Source organism: Peromyscus eremicus, chromosome 8a (genome assembly GCF_949786415.1).
Source record: "Peromyscus eremicus chromosome 8a, PerEre_H2_v1, whole genome shotgun sequence".
In the NCBI taxonomy this organism is placed as follows: Eukaryota; Metazoa; Chordata; class Mammalia; order Rodentia; family Cricetidae; genus Peromyscus; species Peromyscus eremicus.
This window is the reverse complement of record NC_081423.1, coordinates 12,021,102-12,040,912: the sequence shown is the minus strand read 5'-3', so window position 1 is coordinate 12,040,912 and position 19,811 is coordinate 12,021,102. Positions and strand designations below refer to the sequence as shown.

At 39.1% G+C, this 19,811-nt stretch overlaps 1 protein-coding gene across 1 annotated transcript in view; it reads right to left on the bottom strand.

The window, feature by feature from the left end:
• Nucleotides 1-11,568: 11,568 nt before the first annotated feature.
• LOC131916698 (prostatic spermine-binding protein-like) overlaps nucleotides 11,569-19,811 on the bottom strand; it is a 45,927-nt gene continuing 37,684 nt past the window's right edge. Inside the window, exon 6 of the transcript XR_009380586.1 lies at nucleotides 11,569-11,599. The gene's annotated coding sequence lies outside the window, so the exon portion shown is untranslated. The remainder of the gene's footprint in view (nucleotides 11,600-19,811) is intronic.

The window sequence follows — 19,811 nt, the reverse complement described above, 5'->3', positions numbered from 1 at the left end:
GTGGTTGTGACGTCTCTTCACAGCAATACAAACCTTAATTAAGACAAAGAGTTTCCTTAAATTTTTTAAAGTTTTTATTAGTTTAGGTGTGCGAGTGGTTTGCTTGCCCATTTATATGTGCACTGTATGTGTGCCTGGTGCCTTCAGAAGCCAGAAAAAGGTGTCAGAAGCCCCAGAACTGGAGTTACAGATGGTTGTGTGTGGTGATATTTTATTTGTACTGAAATGTGATTTTATTTGTATATTAATAAATAAAGTTGCCCCGGGGTCAGAGCTATTAGCAAGCCATAGAGAAAGTTGGGCGGTGGTGGTGCACGCCTTTAATTCCAGCACTTGGTAGACAGAGCTAGGTAGCTCTCTGTGTGTTCAAGGGTACAGACAGCATTGGAGACACATGCCTTTAATCTCAATACCTACCATAGAAAACCTGGAGGTCTGTACAGACGGCAGTGATGAGGTGGTCATGTGATTAGATTTACAACCAATGAAAAGGCAGAACAGTAACTCTATAAAAAGGACAGACACAGGAAGTAGGTCTCTTTCGGAGAGGTAGGACAACAGCGAAAGTGAAGGGTAAGGTTTTTAGCTCTTAGCTATTGCTCTGACCTCTTGGCTTTCATCTCTGTATTGGCTCTGTGTTTCTTATTTAATAAGACAGTTGGTTACATCTACATTTGGCGCCCACGTGACAAGAATCCATTAAAAACCACTTGGCTTGGCTTGGCAGCAGGTCCGGTTCCCTGCCTGGGCGGCCCAGCTCCCTAGCTTGGGCCCAGGTTGGCTTAGGTCTCAGGCCGAACTGACCCCAAGGGGTTACCCGCAGCTGGAGCTACTTGCTTAAAGCTGGTGCTGCAAACAACTCAGGCCTGCCCTGCCGAACAGGGCCCCTGCCTATAAAGCCAAGGCACGTGGTTGGAGCTTAAGGAAGCTGGAGCCCAGGCTTGACTAGACTTAAGCGGGAACATGTGGCTGATTTAAGCTTTCAGCCAGAACTTGTGCCTATGCTTTCTTGCTCTCTCTCTCTCTCTCTCTCTCTCTCTCTCTCTCTCTCTCTCTGTCTCTGTCTCTCTCTTTGGATTCACACCTTGGACACTAGATGTCTGTTTTGAAAATCTCTCGGATTTCTACTGTTCTACGCAGACTTGGTAAGTCAATTAAGGTATCAGATATTTTAAAGGAAACTATTTAAAAGAGAATTTTTTTCCACATTAAAAAAATGGGTTTTATGTGTACATTGGAAGAAAATTGGGCTTTGTTTGAAATTTTAGGCAGTCTGACAATGGAACAACTGTATGAGAAGATTAATGTTGATCAAATTATGCACTTTATTACTTTTCTTATCCTCATTTTACTATTTAAAAAGATAGTCAATTTAAGTGCCAGGATAACAGTCTTAGAAAAACCTGTTAAACCTGTTGAAATGAATTATAGAGAAATTCAGATTCAGACAGAGAAATTAATAGTGAAGTTGTTTCAAGATTGGATCATAAGGTTACAGAAAGAAAGCCTGTTTTCACACTATCACCCTTAATTTATCTGGTAGCCGTACAGCAGCTACCTAGTGAAGAGAATGTACAAAATACTTGGATTCCAGTTGAAATGTTAGACTTACGAAGATTTAAGGAGGCAATAGTATCTTATGGCATGCATTCCCCATATGTAAAGCAAATGTTAAACTCCTGGTCAACATATAATAGGATTCTACCACAGGACTGGCGCGAGCTGGCACAGGCTGTTCTGGAACCTGGACAACAGCTCCAGTGGAAAATGTGGTTCAAGGAGGAGGCTAAAAATATAGAAAAACAATGGAGGGATAAAGGAATACAAGTCTTCCAGGATCAGCTTATTGGAGAAGACCAATATGCTTCAGTACAAACACAACGTTTATATGATGTCCAAACCCTAATTCTATGTTGAACGGCAGCCTTGAATGCATGGGACAGAGCTGAGGAACTAGGAAAAAAAAACTGAGTCATTTACAAAGGTTATACAGGGCCCAAAAGAATCTTTCACAGATTTCTTACAAAGATTGACTTCAGCAGTACAGAGAATGGTCCCGAATTCAGAGGCTAGTCAGATAATAATCGAATCGTTGGCCTTTGAGAATGCGAATGCAGCATGCAAAATAATAATCAGGCCATTAAAGGCAAGATCTGCACCCTTGGAAGATTGGATTAGAGACACGGTTAATGTTGAGGCTCATGCCATGATAGTATATGGGTAGGAGAAGCAATTTCAAAAGGTTTGAGGAATGTTAGATGTTTTGGATATGGAAAGCAAGGTCATTTGAAAAGGGACTGTAAACAGGTCATCTCCAGAAACAATGTTTCTTCAAGGAACAATGGCAACAGAATGCCCCTTCCTTCTGGAGTATGCAGAAGGTGTGGTAAGGGAAAACACTGGACCAACGAATGTAGATCAACAAGGGACAGACAGAGTAATCCTTTGCCTCGGGCTTCAGGAAACTCCCAGAGGGGCATCAGGCAGGCCCCCACAACAAATCTAGTTCAAAACTTTCCTGCAGTCGTAGAGGAAACACCTACTCAGAGCAATTAAATAACCAAATGCCTATTGGAATAAATCATGCTGGTCAGGATGATGAAACAGAGAGAATAGGAAATTCAGGAAAAAACATAAAGAAAAATTTTTGGCAAACCTCTATTAATGAACAAAGACCAAAATTAACAATAAAAATAAATGGTGTTTTGTTGTCTGGTCTGGTAGACACAGGTGCGGACATTACCATAATTGCACCAGAATTTTGGCATCCAACTTGGCTTCTTCAGGAGGTAAACATTCAACTCTTAGGATTTGGGACATTATCTCAAGTGAAACAGAGTGCAAGATGGCTGGAATGTATAGGTCCAGAAGGACAGAAATGAAAATTAAAACCATATGTGGCTAACATAGCTATGAACCTGTGGGGTTGAGACCTGTTACAACAATGGAATACTCAGATTAACATCCCTCAATCTCAGAAACAAATCATAAACCAGCACATGTTTCTGAGAGAAATATTAGAAGATATTATTCTAATGAGTGCTCACCAGCCATCCATATTATACAAGAACAAGGCACAACAACTGCTGATCTTCCAAAGACACCAACAGCTCTACCTTTAAAATGGTCAACAGACAAGCCTGTGTGGGTTTATCAATGGCCTTTAACAACAGAGAAACTCCAGGCTTTAGAAGAGCTGGTAGAAGAACAGTTAAATGCTCAGCATATTGAAGAATCAACCAGCCCTTGGAATTCTCCTGTATTTGTTATTAAAAAGAAATCTGGTAAATGGAGAATGGTAACAGACCTTAGAGCAATTAACAAAGTAATTCAGCCAATGGGCTCTTTACAATCTGGAATTCCTTTGCCTACTCTGTTACCAAAAGGATGGCCTCTCATAGTTATTGATTTAAAAGACTGTTTCTTTTCAATACCCTTACAAGAAAAAGACAGAGAAAGATTTGCTTTCATGGTACCTACTTATAATAATTCTCAACCGGTTAAAAGATTTCAATGGAGGGTTCTCCCACAGGGAATGTTGAATAGCCCAACTTTGTGCCAATATTTTGTACAACAGCCATTAGAAGTGGTACGTAAAAAATTTCCTAAATCTATAATTTATCATTATATGGATGATATTTTACTAGCTGACTCAAATGCAGATACTTTAGAAAGAATGTTTGAAGAAGTAAAGAAAATTTTGCCTTGCTGGGGATTACAAATTGCTCTTGAAAAGATACAAAGAGGACATTCTATTAATTATTTAGGATATAAAATAGAGCTACAAAAAATTAGACCCCAAAAGGTGCAAATTAGGAGAGATAGACTACAGACTCTTAATGACTTTCAAAGATTATTTGGAGATATTTCTCATCTATGAACCATTGTTGAGGTAAAAAATGATGAACTGAATAATTTGTTTAAAACCTTAGAAGGTAACAAGGACTTAAATAGTCCAAGAGAATTATCACCTGAAGCGGAGAAAGAATTGGCCTTGGTAGAAAAGAAAGTACATGAAGGGCACGTGGATCGTATTGATCCAAAGCTGGATTGCATTTTGGTTATTTTACCTTCTAGGCATTCCCCTACAGGAATATTAATGCAGAGGGAAGATATTATATTGGAATGGATATTTTTACCAAATAAACCAAATAAAAAATTAAAAACTTATGTGGAAAAAATCTCTGACTTGATTTGGAAAGGAAATTTGAGACTTCATCAATTAGCAGGAATAGACCCAGCAGAAATTGTCGTACCTTTAACTAAAGAGGACATTGAAAAATTATGGACAGAAAGTGAACCTTGGCAAAGAGCTTGCAGTAATTTTTTGGGAGAAATTAACAGCAAATATCCCAAAAGCGATAGAATTGGTCTTATAAGGAGCACTGATTGGATCTTGCCTCAAATTGTACGGGAAAAACCCATATCTGGAGTTCGTACATTTTATACAGATGCCAACAAATAAGGGAAGGCAGGTTAAAAATCAGAAAATTTAAGTAAAGTGGTTCAAAGTCCTTATAATTCAGTTCAAAAATCAGAATTGTATGCTATTCTGTTGGTATTAATGGATTTTTCAGAACCTCTCAACATAGTAACTGACTCTCAGTATGCTGAAAGAGTGGCATTACATATTGAGACTGCAGAATTCATCCCTGATGCTTCAGACTTAACTTCACTATTTATTCAATTACAAGATACAATCAAGAAAAGGAGTCATCCTTTATCTATAACTCATATCTGATCCCATACTGGTCTGCCAGGCCCTCTAGCACAAGGCAATGATGAGATTGATAAATTATTGATAGGAAATGTGCTGGAGGCCTCAGAATTTCATAAAAACATCATGTCAATAGTAAAGGTTTAAAAAAGAATTTTTCCATAACCTGGCAACAAGCCAAAGAAGTAGTAAAGAAATGTCCTACTTGTTCCTTCTACAATCAAACGCCATTACCAGCAGGATGTAACCCAAAGGGTACTCAGAGGAATGAAATCTGGCAGATGGATGTGTTTCACTTTGCAGAATTTGGAAAGTTGAAATATGTACACTGTATCATCGATACTTATTCAGGATTTCAATGGGCAACTGCTTTTAGTTCTGAAAAATCTAATTCTGTAATCACTCATTTGCTAGAAGTTATGGCCATCATCGGTATACCTGCACAAATTAAAACTGACAATGCTCCATCATATGTCTCTGTTAAAATGAAACAGTTTTTTGCTTATTACAATATAAAGCATATTACAGGCATACCACATAATCCTACAGGTCAAGCAGTTATAGAAAGATCAAACAGAACTCTATAGGTTATGCTAAATAAACAGAAAGAGGTAACAAAAAACCCCAGAAATAGACTACATAATGCTCTATTAACTTTGAATTTTCTCAATGCCAATGAGAAAGGAACAACAGCTGCAGAGAGACATTGGATAATAGAAAAAACTACAGAATTAAATCAGCCTATATACTTTAAGGATGTGCTGACCTCAGAATGGAAACCAGGATATGTGTTACATTGGGGACGAGGTTTTGCTTTTGTTTCTACAGGAGAAGATAAGCTGTGGATACCATCAAAATTGATAAAGGTTCTATTTGAATAAGAGACCTCTTAATTAGAGGAGCTGACAGTTCATCAACCAGCATAACCATCACTTTAAAGTAACTTATACCATTAACACATGCCTTTTCATTTAATCAGATAATAACTTGCTGAAAGGGAACATCCCCAAAATTAGTCTTGGGGAAAGGTTTTTGTTTTTGTCTTTTAGGAGAATGAAGGCTAAGGAATCTGAAGAACACTGGACAAATGAGACAACTGAAGAAAAAGGACAAATCATCTATCCCAGGAAACAGAGTAAAATGGCCTATTGGTATATAATAAAATTTTATAAGTCTTCCTAAATGTTTGTTTCTGCTCTTCTCTAAAGACATTAAACACTATTGGTCTTCTTGCAGTCCCAGTTCAATTAAAATTTAAAGCTGGCTTTGGAGTTGGAGAATGACTCTCTCCTTCTTTAAACTCAAGCATGTTGTTAAAAGGAAAACGCAAACTCCCTGTATCATGCCAGAAGTAAAGAGCCATCTTCTGCTATGGGACAGGAGAAAAACCAAATTAATTAAGGGACTATTCTATTACTAATATCAACTCTTTGATTCTATTCTGATTCTTTAAACTTTTCTTAAAGTATGAATTTTATATCAGAATTTATAAGATTAATATATATAGATATATATACACTTTAAACTTTGTTAAGATATGAATATTCATATAGAATACTAACTAATTCTAGAAAGAAAAAAGGCTTCAATTAGCTGCATATATATGTCTTTGTGTTTGAGTCTCTTATCAGTTTTTTTTTTAAAGACTTATTTATTTATTATGTATACAGTGTTCTGCCTGCATGTATGCTTGCAGGCCAGAAGAGGGCACCAGATCTCATTACACATGGTTGTGAGCCACCATGTGGTTGCTGGGAATTGAACTCAGGACCTCTGGAAGAACAAGCAGTGCTCTTAACCTCTGAGCCATCTCTCCAGCCCTCTTATCAGTTTTCTGCAGGAATTCACGGCCAGGCCTAACATCAACTGAAGTCTCCAGGAAGAAATGGGGCCCCACAACAACAACAATTCCACGTGGACAATAATAACATCACTAAGCTGACAAACATCATCTACAGATCAGCTTTGAACTACAAAGTGCTCAGGGCAATTTTGAGAGGGCTAGCTGAGATGATCCAGTCTCAAAGACTACTTGAATAAGGATTTGAGATAAACCCTGAACTTTGGCGTTATACACAGACTGGATAACGAAGGATATAGTTACCTTTCCTAGAATTTGACAATTAACCTAAAATTTTTCTTTTCAGGATAAAGATACCTTCGTCCATATCCAGCAGGAAGCAATTTTAAGAATACGACACCCACATTCCCAAAGAGGTGGGGTGGGTGGGTTTTTTTTTTTTTTTATCTTTTAATGGGTTTTGGGTCTGGGATAATTTTCATTGATTAAGGGGGTTGGTTACAAGTTGTTGTCAAGGGTTAGGAAAAGGGATAAGCAAAGGAGATTAGATTTAATGTTCTTGTTTAAAAAAAAGAAAGAAAAGAAAAGAAAATGTAAGTACTTTACATTGGATTGGATTGTTTTATATTGTATACAAATTATATATATTGAAATTGATATTGTTAGAAAATGCTGTATGTATATTTCTAATTGTACTTATACCATTCATTTAACAATGTAATGCAATTTTCTGATCCTTGAATGTTATTATTACCAACTATTAGGATATAAAGAAATGAAAGTCAGTAGTTAGACATTATAATAGAACTTGTAGTCATATTAGGTAGGTTTTCAAGATTGAGCAGATATATTTTAGATAGACAGGTCATCTTCAACCCCTTCAGAGATCTACAGAATATGGCATTTAAAATGTTTTAATAACTTAGAAAATTTTTCTTTTTTGTTATGACTATGAGACATGTCGGCTCCTGGCAGTACCAATCTACTTCAGAGAAAATATGGGCATTGAAAAAACTGCAATTGGAGTTAACTTTCATTGTGGCAAAAGTTAGCCACTGGACAACAAAGTATCCTCGAATCAACTGCTGACCACAGGACAGACAGGACACAAAACAAAGCACTACTGATTCTTGCCAAAACAAGTGTGGTTATGGCTTTATCAAAAGGCATCTTCTGAGGCCAGGACAATATGGCACCATCCCTGAAGTGGCCTTCGCAATCCGGAAAAGTTACAGTGCCCTTTTCTTCGAAGGCAGTGGAACAGGCAGTGGGCGGAGGCTCCCAATGTGCAATGGAACAGCAGCTGAAACAGTTATTCTTGAAGAGTAACTGAGCTCACACCTCTCAATGGTAGACTGGCATTTAATAAAGGGATATGGAGAAGAACGGGATGCTGAGATGAAGCCACATATATACAGCCAAGAAGAATGGACAGCTGAATTCAAAAACCATCAACAATTTCCAGAATTTAAAATCCTGAATCATGACATGACACTAGTGGAATTCAGGTGTTTCTGGTACATGGACTGCTCTCACCCAATGTGAGGTTGAACTATTGACCTTGTGTACAGCATACTTCACAAATGAGTCTGTCAGATACGCTAAGCCTATAGGCTGAAGATGATGCCCCAACACTGAGGAGAAACCTCGGTGACTGTCCAGGCAGCTGGCTGTTTCTGTCAACTCACATTTTTTTTTTTTTGGAGGCTTCTTGCATGCACTTCCTGTTTTTATTTTTTATTAGGTAATATTATTTCCTTCTTTGGTCTCTGAGGGAGTTGAAGATTAGTTAGTTAGATTTGAAGATTAGTTAGTTATAGTTGAAGGTTAGTTAGTTATAGTTGAAGATTAGTTAGTTATAATTGACGATTAGTTAGGATAGAAAGTGAATTAGGTACATTTTGGACTTACCAAAATAGGATAAATAATGAAATTAGTTTCTCTGAATTTGTCAAATACAAATAGATTAGACATTGTTTAGGTATTTATTACTTGTATATATGGTATATAGTTATTATACTTTTGTATATAGTTTTTCTTATGTTAGTTATCAGCTTTTTCCTTTTTTCTTTTTATTAAAATAGAAAAGGGGAAATATGGTGATATTTTATCTGTACTGAAATGTGATTTTATTTGTATTTTAACAAATAAAGTTGCCCCGGGGTCAGAGCTATTAGCAAGCCATAGAGAAAGCTGGGCAGTGGTGGTGCACGCCTTTAATCCCAGCACTTGGTACGCAGAGCTAGGTAGCTCTCTGTGTGTTCAAGAATACAGACAGTATGGAGACACATGCCTTTAATCTCAATACCTACCATAGAAGACCTGGAGGTCTGTACAGACAGGCAGTGACTAGGAGGTCATGTGGTTGGGTTTACAACCAATGAGAAGGCAGAACAGAAACTCTATAAAAAGACAGACACACAGGAAGTGGGTCTCTTTTGGAGAGGTAGGACAACAGCGAAAGTGAAGGGTAGGGTTTTTAGCTCTTAGCTATTGCTCTGACCTCTTGGCTTTCATCTCTGTATTGGCTCTGTGTTTCTTATTTAATAAGACGGTTGGTTACATCTACAGTTGTGAGCCACTATGTTGGAGCTGGAAGCCAAACCAAGTCTCAACTTGTTTCTCCTTCAGGTTGAGTCTGGTGGCCAGGACTTTTCAAGACTCAAGGTTCGTGTGTGGCTCCATCCTGAAATATTTTTTGAGTTTCCAATACTATTCCCAACTTACTCCTAGTCAAAAGGACCCAGGATCCAGAAACCCAGAGATGGTTCCATCTTGCCTCTGGCTCACTTCAGATGTTGGAAGATATTTGAATATTTTTTTTTTTAACATTTCAATATGTGTAGGTGTGTGACTGCATGTGGGCATGTGCACCCTGGAGCTGGAGTTACAGACAGTTCTGAGCCACTTGAATTGGGTGTTGGGAGCTGAACTTGGGTCTTCTAGAGGAAGAACTGTAAGTGCTCTTACTACTTAGCCATCTCTCTAGCACTTGGGAGGCAGAGCAGGTGGATCTCTGTGAGCACATGGATGCTGGGGACCAAACAGTTCCTCTGAAAGAGCAGCCAGTGCTCTTATCCACTTATCCACTGAGCCAACACTTCAGCCCCTCTGTTCTCTCTCTCTCTCTCTCTCTCTCTCTCTCTCTCTCTCACTCTCTCTTCCTTCATTCCTCCCCTCTTTTCTTCCTTCCTTTAATTAAAAAATTTTTTGAAGCAGGCAGACATATACCCAGATAATACACACATGCATGTAAAAAATAAAAATTAATAAATATTTTTTAAACTGCTAAACATAAACGTGTTTAAAAATTTTTGGAGGCAAAGTTCCTTAGCCAGGTTGTGAACTCTAAGTTTTTCCTCAGTGTCCCAAGTAGCTTGGATTACAGGCCTGTGACACCTAGACCAGCTTATTTCATTTTAGATGCTGATCAAAGGTTCTGGTAGCCTGGAATTGGTGGACAAAAGTCAGGGAATACATTTAACTGGGATGGAAAAAAATTCATTTTATTTGGATCACCCTCTTCTGAAAACTTCCCTCGATATTAATGTCATATTACACATCTCACAAAGACTACCACATCTGTAACAGCTGCATGGGCATCTTCAAATTTATACTCATTGACTTAAAATACATGATTCCCGTTAACTTACCCTGGGAGGTATTATATCTAAATTGGGGTATCTAGGAGACTCATTTTTTTAAAAAAAATTCTGCAAAGTGTGTACCTGCTACTTTTGCAGAGAGAGAGAGAGAGAGAGAGAGAGAGAGAGAAGAATCCATGGGAATTGGCTGGAGACCTCCCCTGATCATGGCAGTAGTCCACTTAGCTGCTGACTAAATCTGGTATTGGTGATCTCCTGATCTTGGCTTGATGAAACTTACTTTCTATGCTAAGCAGGCTTGCAATTCTTCCTTGTAGACCAGCTAGGGCTATGTGAGACCCTGTCTCATTCATTCATTCATTCATTCATTCATGACTAATAACTAAATAAATGCAAGCTAAGTATATGGCTCAGTGCTATAGTACTTGCTAAGTATTCATGAGGCCCTAGATTTAATCCTCAACTGCTTAGGAGATGCATTTCAGGCAGCCTAGCTTTGTGAGGGAGGATAGTGACCAGGACAGGAGAAAGGAAGGGAAGAGGTGGCTGGAGAATGGGAGGGTCTGGAGAGGAACAGGAGACAATGGCACCTGCTCAATACAGTTACATGGGACCACTGCAAAGCCAGGCCCCGTCAGCTTGGTCAACACACATTGAGCTCTTCCTGCAGGCCCTGTGTTGCTTTAAGACAGGCAGGGCTGGATGCTGGCCTCATTCTGGGGACCTCAGGCCTGCTGAGTTGACCAAGGGTCTTTCTGTGTAAACCCTAACTCAGTGCAGGGGTGTAGGTCCTAAACTGGGGAGGTAAAGAAGGCTCTCGGTGACCTCAAACCACCCCATTTGGTGACAAGGACCACTCAGGCTCATGGATGCATGGAGTTTATTGGACACAGAGATACAGGGTCTTTTGGGCTTTGCCACCTCCAGCCCAGGGTCGCCTGGTACATTGGTCCCTCCAGATGGGTGAGATTAGCTGAGAAGAGTTCATAAAATATGGGGATGCAGGACTGAGATCTGAGCTCACTACTACTCTCTCTCATCTTTCTACTTCTCATCATTGTTATGATCATCATCTTCTTCTTCATCATCATCGTCTTCATCTTTGTATTTATTTTTGCTATCTTCCTTCTCTTTGTCAGTGTCAGGGATGGTCGTTGGTTCTCTTGGAGGCTTCTCTGGTCCATGATTCCACATAAAGCCTATCCCATGGAGGCAGATGGGTGAGTACACGACACTGATCATCTGTAGACGTTGGTCTGGACCTCCACTCTTTTCAAATGTATGTCCCTATTTTTTTTTTTACCAAAGGAAAACTCAGTCCTCTTGTTGGTAATGAAGGTCAGGGAGTTCAGGCACGATCCCACAGTGCCAAGAACCTTTATTACATGCTCGTCATCATTCAGCAGAAACTCTTCATAATATTTTGAACGTCGTCCATGGATATCACTCCAGTTATTTTGAAACTGCAGCTGGATGCTGGAGAGAAATCAAGTCACTGCAACCTCAGGAATGCCTGTTCTTTCTCAAAACTGTGCCCTCCTGGATCTTGGTTCACAGGTCAGTCTCCGGAAGTGCCCAGCTCTGATATGGCAGCCTAGAGTCCTTTCTCCTCTACCTCTTCCACACATGTCCCTTCTCACAAGTCTTCATAGAGTCTGGCTCAGATCATGCTACTGTGCCTGGGTGGCTATATTTACCACTGCAGGTCATTCTGAGCCTGAATCCTTTGCAGGGTCTGCCCAAGTCACAGTTTCCCATCTGGAGCCTCCTCCCCTGTCTGACCCAAATGAGGCAGCAGCCACAATGACACCCCTCTGCTCAGGTCAGCAGACCTTACAGGCAGAGTCCAGGGAGACAGGCTCATCTCTCCTAGTGTTGTCAGGAGGGAACAGGAGAGCCCTGGGAGCTGTTCTACCAAGCAAAGAAGTCTTCTACACTATTGCTAATGTGAACTTCCTTCTCTTGCAGGATAAGATACCAAATCAGACTCCAGATAAAACTCAGGAAGAATATCCAATTCAACTGGAATTTCAGATAATCATGAGTAATTTCCATTGTAAGCACATTTTGTGTTGCATGGTTTATTTGCTTATTACTGAAATTGATTTATTATTTATTTTGTGCACGTGTGTGTGTGTGTGTGTGTGTGTGTGTGTGTGTGTGTGTGTATTTGTGTATGTCTATCCATGCAGGCTCACATGTGCCAAGGCCTTAGTGGAGGTGAGAGGAGAACTATTGGATGTTGTTTTCTCCTTCCACTGTGTGGGTTCCATGGTTCAGACTCAGGTCAGATTGGCCAGCAAGCACCTTTACCTGCCAGAGCCATCTTGCCAGCCTTTACTTCTATAGTGGTACTGGAGACTGAACCTAGGGTCACTCATGTACTAGGTAAGCCACTAAGCATAGTACCATTTCCCCACCCATTCTTTCTTTCCTTTTTACTTTATTTGAAACAGGATCTCACTCTGTGGCCAGGATTTCCTTGAACTTCTTCATGGTGAAAAACCTCCTGCCTCAGCCTCCTGAGTTGTGACATTGACATGAGCCACCATGCTGGTCTCCAACCTTCTGTCTGCTTTCGACTCTGAGACAGGGTTTACTAAGTTGTCCAGGTTGACCTGAGGAGCCCTGAAGCACCATTTGGCCTCACATTTGATATTGTCTAGCATCAGCATCCTGGATAGCTGAGATTACAGGACTGCACCACCAGGCCAGGCTCCAATATTGCATTTTAAAAGCATGGCCATAGACTCTCCTATCGAAGACTTTGGGGGTCCAGCCCCTTGATAGTCTCCTCCCAGGATCCAGGAATAATCTATAACCAGATACTAATTAATCTTTGATGAAAAATTGAATCTATGTTCTTGAAATTCCTTAGTCCATATACTTTATTTTTCTGTGTCAATTCTCTCTCTACAAGCTTATATTCTGCTCTCATATTTAGCTCCTTTCTTGCCTGTTTTCTCTCTTCAGTTATCTGCGGACTCCTCTAGGTTCTGTCTTAATTCCTTCATTTTGTTCTGCCAGTTCTAGGTTCTCATGCATCTTGTTCTTTCCCATATCAGCTCCTCTCCCGTCTCCTTCTCTTTCATCTGTTTCTTCCTCATCTTGTTCTTCTCTATCTGGCTCTTTCTCATCTTCCATCTTGTTCCTCTAGTCCTCTCTTGTAGCCGTTCAATCTAGTTCTTCCCCATCTCAGTTTGTTCCTCTCAAGTTCTTACCCATCTAGTTCTTCCATTCTCTTTTCTCCATCCTCCTGTGCCCCAGAAGTCCCGGTATACATACACTTACAAACAGTATTCCCTTAGCAGTGCAAAGACAGGCTTCCAGGGTCAAACGAAGGGGTGATAAGAATCACATAGAGAGGGGCTGGAGAGATGGCTCAGAGGTTAAGAGCACTGGCTGCTCTTTCAGAGGTCCTGAGTTCAATTCCCAGCAACCACATGATGGCTCACAACCATCTGTAAGGAGATCTGGTGCCCTCTTCTGGCCTGCAAGGACACATGCAGGCAGAACACTGTATACATAATAAATAAATAAACCTTTAAAAAAAAAAAAAAAGAATCACATAGAGAGGCAGTAACCGTTAATTATCATTTGCAACCCAAAAGGGAAGTGACTAATGAGGAAATGAATTAGCTAAAGGCTAAATTCGGGTAATATCTAAAAAGAGGGATCTTATGTGCTCAACTATAACCTTAAACACGATTGGTAGAAAATGTTAAGACTCTATAAGTGGCTAGGTCAATGAGATAAAATAAAACTGCCTTCTTTTTTCCTGTGGCTCTTATCTGTCCAAGCTATCTCCATTTTTTCTGTGAGGGAAAGTGTGCTCGGTTTCTAGGCAACCTGTGTACAGCTAGATGCCTCTGATGATAGTTAAAGGGAGACCTGGAACTAGAGGTAAGGTTTGGGAAAGGATGAAGTTAAGCTTAATTGGCACATCCGCCAGGCCTGCTCAAATAGGTAGCCTGGATGCTTAAGTCTGTTCGTAGAGAGTACAGAGGTATCTCTGATAAGGTATATTCCTCCATCTGGGTTGGACATGGCCAGATGCTGCCAATGGAGTATGAACTGGGGTTTGGGCTCAGCATACCTGTCAGCACAGAAAGTTATCTAAATATTCCTAGAAGTGGTTAGGTAAGGAGTTAGAGGTCTATAAAGTTAGTAAGGCTGTAAGAAAGGAGGGTCCGAGCTAAATTGTGTAAAGCTATTACTTAACATACACCTGACCTAGGTGGTGTCTCCTTGTGGAATTTATCTTAAATCAAGAGACTTGCATGTGGACTGTTATTACTGTTAGTCCTTGAAAATGGCTAAGGAAGATATCTGATTCCAGAAGAAGAATATCCTAAGGCCGTTCTCCAAATACCTTGAATGTGTATGTCCAGAGAGTGAACAGCCCACACTGTTAGCCCTTCTCAGGGAAAAATCAATTGGGAAAACTATGAAGGCACACATGATTTTCATAACAGAAGACAGCTGATATATAACAAGCCAAATAAAACCAAAAGCTCCTTGGAATTTGGCTTCCTCTGGAGGAACTCCTTGATCCCTCCAGGTAGTGACTTTGTCATAACCAGCTGAGTTCTTATAATGTATTCCTGTGGCACACAACACTCCCCAGCAGTTGTGAGGATGAGGTGCAAGGACTCTAAGCTTAATGCCAGCCTGGGATCCATAGGAACACCCTGTCTCATGAAATTGATGGTTATAGATAAAACACAGTGATATGTCTTGATTTCAACCCTCAATACCCCAAAAGTGGTAGGGGAAGTATAACCATGTCATCAGTTCTGAATTGTGTGTGTAGGCTATTATACATGTCTGTTTGTCCCTGTTGTGGTGTTGGTGATATTCCCTGATCATTCTCCTTGAGTGTGCATGTGTGTGTGTGTGTGTGTGTGTGTGTGTGTGTGTGTGTGTGTGGTGTGGTGGTGTGTGTTGTATGTGATGTGTGGTATGTGATGTGTGGTTTGGTGGTACGTGTAGAGTGGTGGTTTGTGTGGTGTGGTGGTGTGTTTGTTGTTGTTGTTATGGTGGTGGTGGTGGTGATGGTGGTGGTGGTGTGTGTGTGTCTGTAGAGGCTAGAGCAGGGCACTGACTATCTTTCTATCTGCCTTATTGCTTGGAGACAGTGTTGCAGCTAGACTGGCTGGCCCAAGAGCTCCTGAGATGTTCCTGTTGCTGCCCCAGTGCTTAACTCACAGTCCCTCCATCTTCCTTTTGCATGGGTTCTGGGAATCCAACTCAGGTCTTCGTGTTTGCAGAGCAAATGCTCTTTCTTACTTTCTCTGCCATTTTCCCAGGTATGCCATTTTATTTTTCTTAGGCAGAATGTCCAAGTGACCCTGGAATTGCATTTGGGGTAAGACTCTTGCCAGCCAGAGCAAGCAAGCCTGAACTCTATTGACTCAGAATAGACTTCAGATTCAAACTGGGAAACTAAGTCAGTTGTGGGCTCCCACAATTCCTCCTTTTTTAGTTATTTTAAGACTCCATTGAGTCCTTAGATGACTGTGCCTGTCTTAGGTGTTTCCTTACCACACACCAATCTTACCCATCATGGGAGCATGAGTTCCATCATTCATGTACTTACTGTCTTAGGTTGAAAGGGGACAAAAAAACTTTCCTGTCTTTGGTTGTCATCCTCTGGTATCATAAGTCAGGGGAATATGTGGAGTTTTACTCCATGAAGTTCTGAGCCCAATTTTCATAGCAAGTTTGTAATCAGCTTGAAAACCATAGGCAAACAGATTAATCCTATTAAGACATATATCCCAATAATTATAATGTAACTTGAGAGTGAAGTAAATGGTGAGCATGATGGAATAACCTTTTTAAATTGTTCCAACATTTTTCAGCTGTTTTAGCCATATAAAAATCTAATTTAGCCTTTTTTATTTTTGTAATCTCTTGATGCAATTTAGCCAAATCTCAAGATTCATTATAATCATGCCAACTTCCTTTAATATGTGCCTTAACACTTTCCCATCCAACAACATTTTCATTATATATAGAAGATGTAATATAATTCCATTCATTATTAGCATAGCATTTTAAATGTATTCCAGTTTTAGGCTTTGGAGCTCATCTCCCAAAAATTGTGCCATCTCATATAAGGCATTCAATTTATGTTCCATTCTTATATCTATATCTTATTGTGTTTTTAATGTCATAGAAACATTCTTAGATAACTGATTAACAAAATCCACTGTCTGAATGGACTGAGACAAAGCCTTAATAGCACATAGTAGAAACAATCATAGTAGTAACCAGCATGGTAACAAGGGCTGCAATTTCTGCTATAACTAATCCAACAACATGCTCTTATCTATCTAAAGCTTTTTAAATCATTTGTAACCATTTATCATCAAATCATGGATCATTTATATATATTGTCTTTATTATAAAAGAAGGTTGTTTGAACATTATTATATGAGTATGATTATTTGAGAAATATAATTAGTGAAAATGCAATTAAAACATGATATAGTAAACATAGAACTATTTATAAAAGTATTTACCTCTCCAACTAAAAAGACATAGGGCAATGTAACATAAGCTGAAACCGTCTCAATCAAAGGACAAACAGGTTTTTTTTTAAATGTTTTTTGGTTTTGAAAGACCCTAACCCTTCAGGCTTACACCCCACAAGCCCCAGGAAATGAGAAACTAAAAATCTAGTTCCAAGGGCAGCCTGACTCAGCCATTATTCAACCTGTAACAATGTAACAATGTAAAAAGATTCCTGTTAAGAGAAGTGCTCAACTGTAACTTGGATAGTTGCAAGTGTTCCAGGAAGGACCACTGTGACCTTTGTGTAAACTCCACTCCTGTCCTGATACCCCCCTTGAGGTTTCAGGAAGAATATATATGTGGATGTGACTAAACCCACTCTGTGATCAGACCATGATCTTGTGAAATGAAATTGTATGAGAATTGTAATCTTATGGCTTTCGTGGGTTTTTCCTTTAAAAGCCCCCATGGGGCTGCAGTAAGATGCAGTTCTTGCTCTCAGGACAAGAGTTTGCCTGTCTGTACAGTCGCTTCTTAAATAAATACCTCTTGCTGTTGCATCAACTGGACCTGAGTCTGGGGTCTTGGGGCGCCCACTCGAGACCCTAGATTTTGGGGTCCAACAGTTTTTCGAGATATGGTTTCTGTATAGTTTTGGAGCCTGTCCTGGTTCTTGCTCTGTATACCAGGCTGGCCTCAAACTCACAGAGATCCATCTGGCTCTGCCACCCTAGTGCTAGGATTAAAGGCATGCACCACTGATGCCTGGCGACAAATGGGTTTTGAAGAACTAGAATGTCCTGTCATTGTCCCCATGGCAGGATCAAGTTTCCAACATAAGTTTGTGAAAATCCTGTACTGGAATACCAAATTCCAGCTGACAGTCCTTGGTCCCAAGATTCAGCTGTAGACATAGAATAAGAGTCATTATAATCATCTTGATTTCCAGACCAGTCAAGAATATATTGTTGTGTCCATGTGATGTTGTATTTTAAAGGAACAATGCCTGTACATCACCTCCATAACAAAGTTCTGTTAGACTCTCATAATTCTTTTGTGCATGGAGGAAATCATTGAAGGAGTGAAATATTACTTCCCCAATTACTTTGGGGGAGCAATAACTTTGTATAACCGGTACATAGTTTATCATGCCCCGTTATTTGTTTTGAAAACTTTCCAAGACATCCATCTAAAGTAGTATTTCTTTTGCAAAACATAAATGAATTCTTTTATCATATCCAAAATAACAAAAATTTTGAGCAATCAGGAATTCTTGAATAGCAAGTTGATCTAATCACTGGGTATCATTGACTGTGACCACAATCTCCCTTCCTTCCTTCCTAAATCACAGGATGTAACACAGGAGGATCAGAAATATAGGGCCAATAGGTCTCACTCTGGCACTTCTGGATGACCATCAGCAACATCAGGACCAGCATTTCTCTGTTCCATATATCATATTAAATGCTCAGGCAGCCAATGAGCTTCATTTTCTTCCTGTGAAAACACATAAACATACTCTCATCCCCATATTAAAACAGGGTTGGGCCCCTTCATTGATTAAGATTAAAAAAAAAGTGCTACTAATCTCAAATGTTTCACATTGATTCAGGTTTTTATATCTTCATGCAAATGTAAGTTTTTATTATGATATATGCATATATATTTATATGATTCTATTTTTTTTGAAATGTTATACCTATACAGTGTTCTAAACTGCTGAAAAGAAACCACAAGAAAAAGGACTTTAATGAAAATTTGCATGTTTACTAAAAAGCAAGAGATGTCAAAAGACTATAATTAAAAAAAATTGTTCATGTCTGGCTTATCCAAAAGAACATAGAAAAAGGCCTAGCCTAAAGGTACATAAAAATTACAGAAGGCCAAAGTAGATATAAACTATACTAAATTCAAAGGAAAATTATAAGATATGTGGGAGATTTAACCATATCAGGTTAATTCTGGTTGGTATTTAATTTAAAAAATAGCTGAAGATTCTGCCTTTTCAATATTTAAATTATATATTATATTCCAAAAAGCTAAAGCCTCAACAATTAAAGATAAAAAGATAGGTTGAGGCTGGCTGGTGGTTGAGCACGCCTTTAATCCCAGCACTCAGGAGGCAGAGGCAGGCGGATCTTTGTGAGTTCGAGGTCTAGAGAGCAAGATCAAGGAAAGACACAAAGCTACACAGAGAAAACCTGTCTTGAAAAAAACAAAAATAAATAAATAAATAAAAAATAAAAAAGATAGGTTGAAAACATTAAATAATTTTCAGAAGTTATTAAGGGATATTCAATGTTTACAATTTTATTGAAAAATTATCTACAGATGATTTAGAAACTTTATGTGATATTTTAACAAGAGATAATGATCCTAATTAGCCTAGACAATTAATTTAAAAAAAAAAAAAGAGAGGGCCAGGCGGTGGTGGCTCATGCCTTTAATCCCAACACTCGGGAGGCAGAGCCAGGCAGATCTCTGTGAGTTCGAGGCCAGCCTGGGCTACCAAGTGAGTTCCAGGAAAAGGCACAAAGGTACACAGACAAACCCTGTCTCGAAAAACCAAAAAAAAAAAAAAAAAAAAAAAAGACATGTTTATTTCACAGGTTGAAAATGCTATTCAGTGTCAACAAATACATTACATTGATTAGGATCAACCTTGACAAACATATATCCTGCCCACCAGACTTACTCCTACAGCAATATTATGACAAAACAGTCCTCTTTTATGGTTACATCTTCCTCTTCCATCAGTTAAAATGTTAAATTCATATTAACAACCTGTAACATGTCTAATACAAAAGAGTCAAATTAAATCTAAAAAATATTTTGGCAAAGAGCCTGAGATTATTAATATGCCATTCACTCAACAACAAATTGATTGGCTATTTCAAAATAATGATTCTTGAGCAATTGCTTTTGCTCAAGTTTTAGGTCAAATTGATAATCATTTTCCTGCTGGTAAATTATTACACTTTGCATAGATACATTCTTTAATTTTCCCTAAAATAATAATACAAATTCCAATAAAAGATGCTGCTTTGATTTCTACTAATGGCTCATCTAATGGAAAATCAGCCTATGTAATCAATAAAAAAGGATATATAATCTAGACTACTACGGCTTCAACTCAAATATTAAAAAAGGAGGAACTGTGGGAGCCCAC